Here is a 13,537-nt window from a genome sequence, read left to right as displayed (position 1 = left end):
AGCCTTATAAATCAGTGACAGTAACAGATTAATAATAAAATAGAACACTTGTAACAAGTAGTGTAATAAACGTGAATGCAGTCTCCCTCTTAAAATACTGTGCTTGCTGATCTTTTATTGATGATGTGAGATGATATAACACCTATGTGATGAGATGAAGTGAAGTGACATAGGTATTGTGACATAGCATTAAACTACTATTGACCTTTTGACAATTTTTCAGAGGAGTATCAGTATCATCTACTTCAGGACCATGTTTGACTGTGGATAATTGAAATCAAGGAAATAAAACTACAGGTAAAGGATACTACTGTGTATATATTTCTTAATGTAGTTACCTTAACAACAGTATAATGAAGACACCATGGACAAAGTTTCTGTTTAAGTTAAAATGTTCATATATTCTATTTCCTATCATAGTCAGGACTTGCGTTACCATCCTGAATCACAGTGAAAGTATCAAGAAACTATCCAGTTTATTCATCTGGTACCTAAAAAATGTCAATTTTTCTTACTGGAATCTAACTTTTAACTTCAAGCCTTGTAATGACCAAAAAAATCTTAAGAGGCATATCTGTTGTAGGACTTATGGAACATAATTTATTCTATGGAATGTGTTTATTTCAAAACAATATGTATAAGTTGACTACTGCTTCTGAGTGGGCTAAGGCACATTATGGAAAAGAGTGTGTATGGAGAGAAGAGTCCAGGTTTGAGCTGCAAATGACTCCAATACGTAGAAATTGGTGAAGGAAAAAGAAAACAGCAAAGAAGACCAAAGAAGGTAAAAGTGGGGGGTTAGGGGGAAAGTGGGAGACATGTTAGAGTTCTGGAAGCCATGAGAGAGAGGTTTCAGTAATGTGGATTTGGTAAGATATTGAGTAAGCTTAATACAGAAATATGGTTAATAATATCGATGACCTTGACAGATCCATTTTTAATGGAGTAGTAGGGAAATGAAAAGGGTGAGTTGGATCAAAGTGTGGCCAGAAGGCATGCACTTGGAGGTAGCCTGTGTAGACCAACCCGGACAGGTTGGCTCTGGGATACATCAAGAATATGGCCAAATAGTTGGAGATAGTGTAGAATTGGATTTTTTTTTTTTTTTGCATAATGGTTGAAGATACTAGAAGATGCTGTTATATTGACATGATTGCCATAGAAAGAAAGGAGAGAAGAAATTAAAAAGCAGAGTTTAGTGAAACGTTAAGAGGATAGGCTTTAGAGCACACATGGAAAACTGGCCTTTGGTAGAAGAAAAGACACTACCTTTATAATTTTTTAAATTTATTTATTTATTTTGAGAGGGTGAGAGGGGAGAAACAAAGAGAGAGAGAGAATTCCAAGGAGGCTCCGCACTGTTAGTGCAGATCCTGACACTTGGCTTGACCTCACAAACAATGAGATCGTGATCTGAGCCAAGAGTTGGACACTTAACTGACTGAACCATCCAGGCACCCTGACACTCCCTTAACTGTAAAAAACAGTAAAGAAAGAGATGTAGTGAATGTAGGTAGGATTATAGATTTGTTGAGGAAAATACTAAGGCAGAGAGACTATTAGGTGAGGTCATCTGCTGGGAGTGACCATTGAGAAAAGACTGAGAAATTGAGAGAACTGAGTAACAGAGGTAACCTAGGAAAGAATTGTCCTTTTAATTTCTTTGTTTGGTTCCTGTTCATCATGAATACAAGTGAAACAAATAAACCCATTTATATAATTCTTCCTTCACAATAGTCAATATTTCTGCTTTAGTCACAGCATCTGTAGATTATAGAGTTTATCTAGATCCGTGTTTCTGTCAGAGGTGGTTAACAGAGATCAATTATAATGGATTAGTATAGTATTTTGTTTGGTCAAAGAGAAGAAAAGCAAGAGACAATATATTGTCAGAAAGGAAGTTGTGAGGCTTCAGATGAAGTAGATCATTTTTGACTAAAGGGATTTTTGAACGGACAATTTCCAATTAATATTGCAAAAGCATTATATGACTAAGACAGGAAGCAATGGCAAAATATAAATAACAGGATTGTTTGGCAAAAGTAAAATTTCAACTGAGTTTTTGAATATAAGAATAGCCTGATGGTATATCTACTCATTCATGACTGTTTGTGACTTCCTCCAGAAAATCCAAAAGAGCACGATCGAATAAACGTACATAATCAGAGCTATGAGAAACTACAGGTAGTATCAAGTTAGATCAAAATGGCAAAAGAACAGTTGGAAAAAAGTAATTTTAACAGCTGGCTATAAGGTTTTCACTCAGAAGAGAAGCAAGTGATATCAGAATTTGGATGTGGGAAAGAATATGGTACAACTTGGATGACTAGAGGTCTCCATCTTGGTAGAGATAAAAATCTAGTTCAGTAGAAATTTAGAAGTGTAGGATCTATAGCATCAGGAGGCATATGAGACAGTGGGATTTTGGAGTTGGTCATCCTAAGAAAAAATTCAAATGATAGTGAAATATATACTGTGACTGCTTGTGTACGTGACTACAACCTACTACTCAGTGTTCCTGAAAAGCTGAAGGCATTTAAGCCAGTGTGAAAAGAATATCAAATAGTTAGAGACAAAAAAAAATTATAAGCTGCATATTTCTTATGAGCAGCCCCAAGAAATTTCGCATCTTATTTTTAGTGCCGAGTGACAAAAGTTAAATAACCAATTTATTTTCCCAAACTTTTGATTAATTTCTTTACTGGAGGCTATCATAAAGAAAATTGACAATTTTAGAATTTGAGATAAAGGTCAATCATATATTACATGTCACTGCTGAGACAAGAAATGGAGTGTTGACAGTGGAATGGATTCAAGGATAACTACCAACTTTGCCCTCTGCCAACGGAGCCTAACCCCATGTACCCCAGAAAATAATTCTCAGAAACAGTAATTACTTGAAATAAGCAAGTAGAGATAAATTCTTCTCATGGAACTTGTTAAAATTGTCCTGAAATTGAGTAGGAAAATTGTGTGTGTGTGTTGTGTGTACATGTGCTTACACACATTAATAACACGATTTCCATTTTTTGGTTTTTTTGTTTAGTCTGTCTCCTGAAATTGTTTTTTTTTTTTCATTTTTTTACACAAATATTTTATTGTCAAGTTGGTTTCCATATAACACCCAGTGCTCATCACCACAAGTGCCCTCCTCCATGCACATCTCTCCCCCACTATTTCCCCCCTTTTTCTCCCCCATGGTCCTCCGTTAAGTTCCTCCTAATCCTCCTATATGTGCAAACATATGATATTTGTCCTTCTCTGCCTGACTTATTTCACTCAGCATAAGACCCTCAAGGTCCATTCCTGTTGCTACACATGGCCAGATTTCATTCTTTCTCATTGCCATGTAGTATTCCATGGTATAGATAAACCACATCTTCTTGATCCATTCATCCGTTGATGGACACTTAGGCTCTTTCCATGTTTTGGCTATTGTTGAGAGTGCTGCTATGAACGTTGGGGTAAGTGTGCTCCTATGCATCAGCACTTCTTTATCCCTTAGGTAAATTCCTAGCAGTGTTATTGCTGGGTCATAGGGGAGTTCTATTGTTAAATTTTGAGGAACCTCCACATTGTTTTCCAGAGGGGCTGTACCAGTTTACATTCCCACCAACAGTGCAGGAGGGTGCCCATTTCTCCACATCCTCACCAGCATCTAGAGTTCTCTTATTTGCTCATTTTAACCACTCTGACTGGCATGAGGTGATATCTTAGTGTGGTTTTGATTTGTATTTCCCTGATGAGGAGGGATGCTGAGCATTGTTTCATGTGTCTGTTGGCCATCTGGATGTCCTCTTTGGAGAAGTGTCTGTTCATATCTTCTGCCCATTTCTTCACTGGGTTGTTTGTTTTTTGGGTGTGGAATTTGGTGAGTTCCTTATAGATTTTGGATATTAACCCTTTATCTGATATGTCATTTGCAACTATCTTTTCCCATTCTGTTGGTTGTCTATTAGTTTTATGGATTGTCTCCTTTGCCTTGCAGAAGCTTTTAATCTTGATGAGTTCCTAATAGTTTATTTTTGCTCCCAATTCTTTTGCTTTTGGGGATGTGTCAAGTAAGAAATTGCTGAGGTGGAGGTCAAGGAGGTTGCTTCCTGCTCTCTCCTCTAGGGTTTTGATGGTTTCCTATCTCACGTTCAGGTCCTTTATCCATTTTGAGTTTATTTTTGTGTATGGTGTGAGAAATGATCTAGTTTCATTCTTCTGCATCCTTCTGTCCAGCTCTCCCAGCACCATCTGTTAAAGAGACTGTCTTTTTTCCACTGGAGACTCTTTCCTGCTTTGCCAAAGATTAGTTGACTGTATATTTTTGGGTCCAATTCTGAGTTCTCAATTCTATTCCTTTGCTCTATGTGTCTGTTTTTGTGCAAATACCGTACTGTCTTGATGATGACAGCTTTGTAGTAGAGGCTAAAGTCCGGGATGGTGATACCTCCCGTTTTGGTTTTATTCTTCAATATTACTTTGGCTATTCGGGGTCTTTTTTGGTTCCATACAAATTTTAGAAGAGTTTGTTCTAGTTTTGAGAAGTATGCTGGTGCAATTTTGATTGGGATTGCATTGAATGTGTAGATTACTTTGGGTAGTAATGACATTTTAACTATTTTTATTCTTCCAATCCATGAGCATGGAATGTTTTTCCATTTCTTTGTGTCTTCTTCAATTTCCTTCCTAAGTTTTATATAGTTTTAATCATACAGATCTCTTATATCTTTGGTTAGGTTTATTCCTACGTACTTTATGATTTTTTGTGCAATTGTGAATGGGATCAGTTTCTTGATTTCTCTTTCTGTTGCTTCATTTTTGGTGTATAAGAATGCAACCGATTTCTGCACATTGATTTTGTACCTGCAACTTGGCTAAATTCTTGGATCAGTTCTAGTAGGCTTCTGGTACGATTTCCAATTTTTGGATTGGTTTTGGATATTAGGGTATATACTGCAAGCAGAGAAATCTGAATAACTGACAGTAATATAAGACAACTTCTATGTGTGTTTCAAAATATAGTCTAAAGAGAGATATCAGGAAAATGCACATTTACTGTGAACAAATCTAACATCTACAAAATCCCTTATGCAAAGATTAAATTAAGCAGGTTTATTACTTGTTTTCCAAAATATTTAATATAGTATTCCCTTAAATGACAAGTTTCTTCATTGAGGTTTCATAACTGGATAATTTTTGTAGAGCTCAATTATTTTGTAAATCAAGATATCGATACATGCTAAAATAAACTGAGAAAAGTCAATTCATGGAATAGAATAGGCTTTCAGAGACATAAATAAGAACTTAATAACTAAAGAAGCAGAAATACTAAAGAAGGAGAAATTCCATGCACTGAATACAAGAATATAGAGGCTTGGAAATCTAGAACCAACATATGGATTCTCAATATGGAAATTAGTAAGAGGAACATAATTGATGAAAATTATGAAGAATTCTGAATGAAAAATATGGCATGATAAAAATATATATTCCCTTAAAACATAGTAGATTCATCATACTTAATTTATGTGCAGAAATATGAAAAACTGTTTTAAAATCAGTATATCTAAACTTTATTATAATTTGTTTATGGGGCGCCTGGGTGGCTTAGTCGGTTAAGCGTCCGACTTTCGCTTAGGTCATGATCTCGTGGTTCGTGGGTTCGAGCCCCGTGTCGGGCTCTGTGCTGACTGCCAGCCCAGAGCCCGGAGCCTGTTTCAGAGTCTGTCACTTCCTCTCTCTCTGACTCTCTCCTGCTCACGCTGTCTCTCTCTCTCTCTCCTAGAAATAAATAAAACATTAAAAAATTTTAAAAAATAAACTTTATTATGAATAATAAAGAGAAAGAATAAAAGTTGGTGAGTGTGAGAAAAGAAAAATTGTGAGAGGAATAAGAAGGATGTGATGGCTAGAGAGACAGAAAAGCTTCCCTTATTCCGATTTAAATACAGGTATTCTTACACAATTTTTCAGTTAATGTTAAAAAGTTAAAGTGCTTTAAAAGTAGAAGAAGTGGGGGCATGTAAACTATCTCTCAATGGCCCACAACTACAATCAGTAGGAGTTTGACAAACTCTACTCTGAAAAACTGTACTGTAGACCAGTAGTTAGAACCTGCAGGTTTATAAAACACATTTGGCAGGCAGATTACTTTTGTTGGGCCTAAAGAGATTTTAAATTGTGTAAACATTTAAAATTGGAAAATTTTCAAGGGAAGCAAATTTTCTGGGCCTTCGTTTGAAAAATCATAATGTCTGGTAACTCTATGAAGTGAGTGGCAACCGTCCCCTTTTCCCTGAGGCTTGCACTCTATTCTCAACAGTCCCTTCCTCTTACCTGTGTGTATACTTACGCTTGTCACTGTATTTACTTGGTTGGCATGTGTAAGCATTTGATTCTGAGATGCTCTGCTCAGAAGGTAGGTTCTGAATACCAAGCAATTCCTGTAAATCTCAACTTTTACCAACTGGTAAAATTTATGGCTTTATCCATATGTGAAACCACATTTTACCAAAATGTAAATTAGAAGTATGAAAAATCCTAAAGCCCAGGAAATAAGGGATTATGTGTAGCTTTGTCTTTGCCTGAGAATGTCAATGAAGCAGAGAATAGAAAAATAACAACCTTGTGTGCTTGTATTAAACAAGAAACAATGGTGGACACATGGCAGAAGTAAATAAAATAGTTTCTATGAAGAATGAGGTCATATAAAATTATGTAAGAAGAAGAGTTGTATAAAATGATCAATTGATTGTAAAAATACATTTCACTTTCCTTTCATTATTTCACATCTCAACTTCCCTGTTCAATTAATTCAGCTATGAGACTCTTTCTCATTTTCTTATTCCCTTGTCTTCAATTAATTAATGCAATAAATGAATGAGAAGTCAAATTTAACAGCAATTTATTATAGAGAACAATTAGGTCCAAAGGAAAAGATTGTGGCCAGATTTCAAATAAGTAAATTGAATTCATAAAAATTGATAACCAAGATTATCGTATTGTATTTTGTAATTTCTTTCGCAATTTTAGATGAATATTACTACCTACCTCTGCTGAATGGGCACAGAGTTTTGGCTTTGCAAGATGAGAAGAGTTCTGGGGATGGATGGGCATGACAGTTGCACTACTATGTGAATGCACTCAGTACTGCTGGAGTGTACATTTAAAAATGGGTAAGGTAGCAAATCTTATGTGTGTTTTACCACAAGAAAAATGAAATAAAAAAGAATCCAGCCCAAGGAGTTTATGGCATCACAAATAAGGAAACTATAGTCTTTTTATTTTTTTGATTAAAATAATAGAAGCAAAGACAAAAAACTGTGAGTGATTTAAATCCAAGGGTTTCCCCACAAAATTAATTGAGATCATGGAAGGAAAACAATTTTACAGTGCAAGGTTTATAAATGGAAAGTCATTTTTTCTCAGAGACACTGGTTGATATCCTTGTTTACAGGCTCTGAGGCTAACTTTCATAAAATTTTTGAAATATTCCATCTTAGAATCCTTCAACTCATCTTTAGGACAATTGGAAGTATCTTTAAAAGTAGTTTTACTGAAACAGATATTTTTAACCTTGCTGATGTTACCTCTACTATACTCTTTTGTGATTTAGGCTTTTATTTCTGAGAACTTCGGTCCCTGCTTTAGTTATGAGAAAAATGTCTTTTTCCATTAAAATATTAATGAATCTTCATTGGGGAGGTTTATTAGAGAAAGAAAAAGAAAAATGAAAGAGAAAGAGAGAGAGAAAGAGACAGAGGGAGGGAGAAGATTGAAATCCTGAGAATCTAGTGAGAGCCAAAAATAGCCAGCTGTGAAAAAAGAAAATGATATGATGCACACATTTTATTTTGATCAGGATTTCTCAACAGCTGCACTGCTAGCATTTTGGGCCAGATAATTCTTTGTTTAGTCTCCACCCACTGGATGCCACTAATGTCCCCTCCTTGAGTAGCAACAGCCCAAAGTGTTTCCTGGGAACAAAATTGCCCCCCAGAAACTAGTGCTCTGTATTTTTCTGTCTCTCTGAGGTGAATTTTCCAACATACAATCATTGTCAATGTAAAGTTGACTGACTTAAATGGAAACAATCCATTTATTTTTTTTTTACATCTCAGGGAATCTCTATTTTAATGTATTTAATTTCTGGTTAAAATAATTTAAACCTTTAAAAAATTAATTCTCTCTGTCTTGAAATAAATTATTAAATTCAAAGGGATATTACTATAGCAACTGCACATTTTTTTAGATGAGGCATACATTCATGACTAGAACTAATCCCAAGAAAGAACCTTCAGTATAAATAATGCTTCCTTTAGCTATTTTATATTCACATTTTAAACTATGTTATAGCCACATTTCACAGACAATAGTTAAATATATTGAGTTGACATACAAAACTCCAAAGCAAAGAAATGAATCCATAAGGGCAGGAAATACTTTAAAAATTTTTTTAAATGTTTATTTATTTTTGAGAGAGTGACAGACAAAGTGTGAGTAGAGGAGGGGCACAGAGAGAAAGAGAGACACAGAATCTGAAACAGGCTCCAGGCTCTGAGCTGTCAGCACAGAACCCAAGGTGGGGTTTGAATCTACGGACTGTGAGATCATGACCCGAGCTGCAGTTGGATGCTCAGCTGACTGAGCCATCCAGGCACCCCAAGTGCATGAAGTTCTGATCAACCCATCTCTGATATCACATGACATTATGATGTGTCTGTATATCCATAACACTTGTTTGCCTGATATTTTAAGAATTTTATTTAATAGGAAGAATATTTTCCATTCAAATATAACACTGGTAAATACTGATTTATAATTATGGAATAACTCAAAATACTCATCACTGATGAACAAAAATATTCATGTTTTTATTCTTATAGTTTTTAGAAAATCTTTTTTATGACAGAAATTTATCAAAATCTCCAAATATTTTCTGAAAATAATGCTATGTACAAAGCATAGTGTTTGTCACTGTGAAGGATTCCAAGGATTTCACATGTTGACATGATCACTTTCTAATGCTTCTTAGAATTATAATTTTTAGTTATTAAATAGACTGAAAAAAAGGAAACATTATTTCTTGTTCATCATTGGAGTAGTGAGCAATCAATCATCTTAACATATATTTTACATTCAGATTAACCTTCTTTCCACTCATTATTAAAAGATTTAATTAAACACTTAATTGTATAGAATATTGTACCAAATTATGTACAAGTTAAATTAAATGGCCATCCTTTATAAATTAGTAATCTGAAACTACCCCGTTGTATATCACATTATTAAATTCAGAGTACTACATTCGCTGTGAATATCTCTCTGACCCTAATCCTACACCCATTCTAAAAAAATAACAAACTATCCCTTCTTTTTGCTGTGTACATTTCTATTATTATTCAAATCACATGATAGTGTAATTTTTTAAAAACAAAATGGTTTTGGCCACTGTCTTAGATGTCAACAGCAGAGAATTATTATCGCAAGACTATGATACTTAAAAGAATCTCTGAATGCTGGAGTTGCCAAATCCCTAAAGGTCCTGAAATCCAGTAACTCTTCATTTAAAAATTGAAAAACTGAGACCCAGAGGGACAATAATCTGCACAACCTCATAATGGTGGAGCCTAGACTCTAATCAGATTCTTTAGGTCCAGACTCTCCTACTACATTGCTAAGAGGATACTTCTCTGAAATCTAGAAGCATTTTGGTTATTTCTCCATCATTTCTGAGAAAGGGCACTGCAGTTTGATTTCTGAGAAAGGGCACTGCAGTTCGATTTCCTTGCCAAGTTTCAATTCATGTAAGGAATATCTACCTTCCTGGCACCTAAGGATTCTGTAGTCATTCACCTGTTAGAAATTAAGAATTTTATCAGTAACTAGAAAAGACTAAGTCTGACTGGTACACAAGAGGGGGGTTGCAAAGCTATGTGGAGCAAATGCATAACTTGAACAGTTAAAAAAAAAAAATCCTCCTAAATAGTAAACATATTACTTCACTGGATAAAAAAGCAGTGGTGGTGATGGCCACAGTTTTGGTCTCAAATGACCACAGAACTCAATAAAATTTCCAGTGGGGACCAGGGCCAAATTATACATTGATTTATACTGTACTTGCTTGATTTTGAAAATAACTTTTGAAATCTCTCATTAACACAAGAATAGGGCCCAAACTTTTTGAAAACAAATGCATTGCTGCACATTGTAGCCACCTCTACAGCCTCCTCTGATTTTTGACATTGGTTTGTCAGAAGGAAATAGTGTTTTATTCTACATTAGTCTCATTGGAAAATTTTTATTTGTCTCCTTTTCTCTAGTGTGACTTCAAAGTATATTCCTGAAGTTCAAATCTCATTTGGAGAGAATTCTTTGAAGTCAAAGTAAAACCAGATCTTTTGAGTTTCTGGATCCAATTCTAATGTGTGTATAAGGCTTCCTGACACCAACAAGCAATTCTCAGACACCAGATGGGTGTCCTACAATTCAACTCCATTCTGACATTAACAACCTGGAGATAGCATCCAGATTCCACAGGTTACGGGTTTAGTTCTGCAAGACTGCATTCCACTTCAGATGCCAATCTCAAGCCTACATTGTTATCTGTGCTTCTGACCAAATGGCTATAAATCATAGGTTCCCACGAGCTCCTCCTCTGGTTCAATTAATTTGCCACGACAGCTCACTTAGGAACGACAGAACTTAGGAAACCTGTTTCCTTCCTACCAGTTTATTACACAGGATGGTAAAGACTACAAATCAACAGCCAGGTTGATAAAAGAGTTAAAAAGGACAGGTATGGGGAAAGGGTATGGACCTACCAAGCCCCCCAGGTACATCGATCTCCCAGCACCTCCATGTGTTCAACCTCCTGGAAACTCTCCAAACCCTGGCCAGTGGGGTTTTTATGGAGGTCTCATTACATAGACATGATTGAATAAAGTGTTGGCCATTGGCTGGTTGGCCAGAATCAACCTCCTGCTCCTCATACATTCCCCAGAAGTGGATGGGAGATTGTCCCATCTACTCCTCTAATAACATGATTGGCTCCACTGAGGATCAACCCCATCTGGTTCCCAAAGTCACCTCATAAACATAACAAAAGACTCCTTTATGGCCATCATCAATATGCAGATTCCATAGGAGCAAATTTTAGGAGCTCTGGGCGAGAAAATGTGACAAAGATCAAAAATATTTTTCTTATTATAAATCATAATATCACACCAGGCAAGCTAAGTTTTCTGATGTCTATTATATACTGTTTGACACACAGTTTAGAGTCTATGGATAGTTGATGGTGCTCTACTCATTGGTCTGGTAGCTTTAACTCTCACTCCCCAATGACCTGGTCATTCAAAGTCTGTTCTGCTTTGTATGCTGGGTAATATTTGAACATGGGAGAGGAACAGCAAGACTTGTTCCCCTAGACCTCAAGTCTGCATTGAGTCTAATAATTATTTCTCTGTGGATTTATTGTTTCTGTTAGGCAGTAACCTCTTTGAAGGTAGAAAACAGAAATATTTAAACATTTTTGTATCTACACAAACCACCAAAATTAGCATTAGAAGTTCTTTAAATTTTACTTTTGTGATGAAAAAGGTAAGAAATGAGTCATCAGTGGGTTACTGTAGAAATGATTATCATCCCAAGTTGTTTACTTGTTTATTCATTCTTTCAATCTCATATCAATTAGACAGATTTATTAGGCACTTAATCTTTTGGGCATGGTAGTAAGCCTGAAGGTACATAAAAACAGACATAGTTTTTGGTCTCAGCTTTTAGTCGAGAGCAGTGTAGTCAAAAGGAACTTTCTGATACAATAGATATGTCCCATGTTTGCACTGCCTAATATCTTAGCCACTAGCCACCCACATGTGGTTATTGAACACTTGAAATGTGGCTAATGCCAACAAAGAAACTGAATTTTTTATTGTGTTTAGTTTTATATTAATTAAAATATTAATTCATATTGTATTGTTTTATTTTATATTTAAAATTATATAAGCATAGAGTGGCTTGGGGCACTGTATTGGAGGACACAGGTATGGACATTAATAGAAAAAAATCAGTAGAGTGTGATACACAATGATTAAAATGCATGGTATAGTGTTGACCTAGAAATGGTAGGGAGTGGAGTTAGAAAAGATGTGTCATATAAGCCAAGTGTGAAAGGATAAACAGAATACAGGTAAAGGTATTTTGATTAGGCAAAGTCAGAGTCCTTTACAAGTCACAAAGATATGAGGTTATTCAAGGAATAGGAGACAGGGTAGTTGTGGGAGAGAACTTGACTAACAAGAGAAGTGAGGATAATTGGACAAAGAGAGAAATGGAGTTTTGTGTGAAGGTGAGGAGAAGATGCTATTAATCCTATGAATAAAGTCAGTGCTCAACCCTGATCAACAGCTTTGTGTCTGCCACTACTGTGAACATCTCAGAGGTTTACAGGATTGAACAAAGCACTAGACTATAAAGCCATAGTCTTAGATGAAATGAGACAAATGTGGATGACCTCAGAGAACAGACTTAATGGGTCATGGAGACTGAGTGGATATAATAATCAAAAGAGATGTTTGAGTTTTGAGTATGAGTAACTAGAAGGCTAGTACAACTATTAATAGAAATAAGCATACCTATCCACTTTGAAGACAGTTAATTCCTTCTTTGTAGAAATGTTGAAAAAATTAGATAACGCAAATATTCGAACATAGTGCCTGAAATATGGAGGAAATTAATAAAATTGGGTGAACATAAAAATGTGAAAAAGAATGGTAGACTTTATATTTTCTTCTCATGGAATGTAGCACTTTATGCTGGAAATTACATAGACCTGAAGTCATACACTTCTGAACTGGGGTCCTGGCTAGTTCACATACTATAGTTAAAATAGCCTTTCTGAATATCTATTTCTTCAACGGTAAATGTAATAAAGATATTTTTTGAATTTAGTAAGTACTAGATAAGATAGTAGTCATACCAGTTATTCAGTGTGTTAAATTCTACATCAATAAACATTTAGTGAACATTTATTGTGAGCTAGCCAAATATGCTAACTTCTGGAACCACTATGAATAAAAAATAATAATGTTTTCTATTAAAATATTATCAAGCAAAAGGTCAGATACTAATAGCATCTATGAAATAGAATCAAATTCACTTCAAACTAAGAAGCCAACTGTTCATTATTCATTTGATAAACTAGTAATTCTTCTGGTTCTTATGGTTTTGGATTTTCTGGTTTGAGACTTCATTCCTCAGTGCTGCTGCTTCTGAGACATGGCCTTTTTCTATTTTAGGCAATGAGCCTATAGTCTAGGATTAAGGAATATTCCTTTTTCCTTTTTAAAAATTTTCTTTCAAGCTCCAAATTCTCATTAGATATTGGTTCTTAATAATTTTAATCCAATGTTACTTCAACCTCTTACGACATCTTATTCTAAATAACTTCCTTCAGAAATTTCATGTACTGCCATATCTTTAAAAATATTTTGAAATCTGTTGATTTCTGAAATATATATCCAATCATTATACCTTCTAAATAACA

General features: G+C 35.2%; 1 long non-coding RNA gene across 1 annotated transcript; it reads left to right on the top strand.

Annotated features, from left to right (window-relative positions):
* Positions 1-235: 235 nt before the first annotated feature.
* On the top strand, positions 236-10,926 carry LOC120243738. Its single transcript, XR_005531384.1, has 3 exons — positions 236-297; positions 7,024-7,166; positions 10,314-10,926. It is a non-coding gene; the product is annotated as an uncharacterized LOC120243738 (long non-coding RNA).
* The last annotated feature ends 2,611 nt before the right edge of the window (positions 10,927-13,537 follow it).

This window comes from Hyaena hyaena, unplaced genomic scaffold (assembly GCF_003009895.1).
Source record: "Hyaena hyaena isolate Hyena2069 unplaced genomic scaffold, ASM300989v1 scaffold_355, whole genome shotgun sequence".
NCBI classification, from domain to species: domain Eukaryota; kingdom Metazoa; phylum Chordata; class Mammalia; order Carnivora; family Hyaenidae; genus Hyaena; species Hyaena hyaena.
This window is presented reverse-complemented; position numbering and strand designations above follow the sequence as displayed.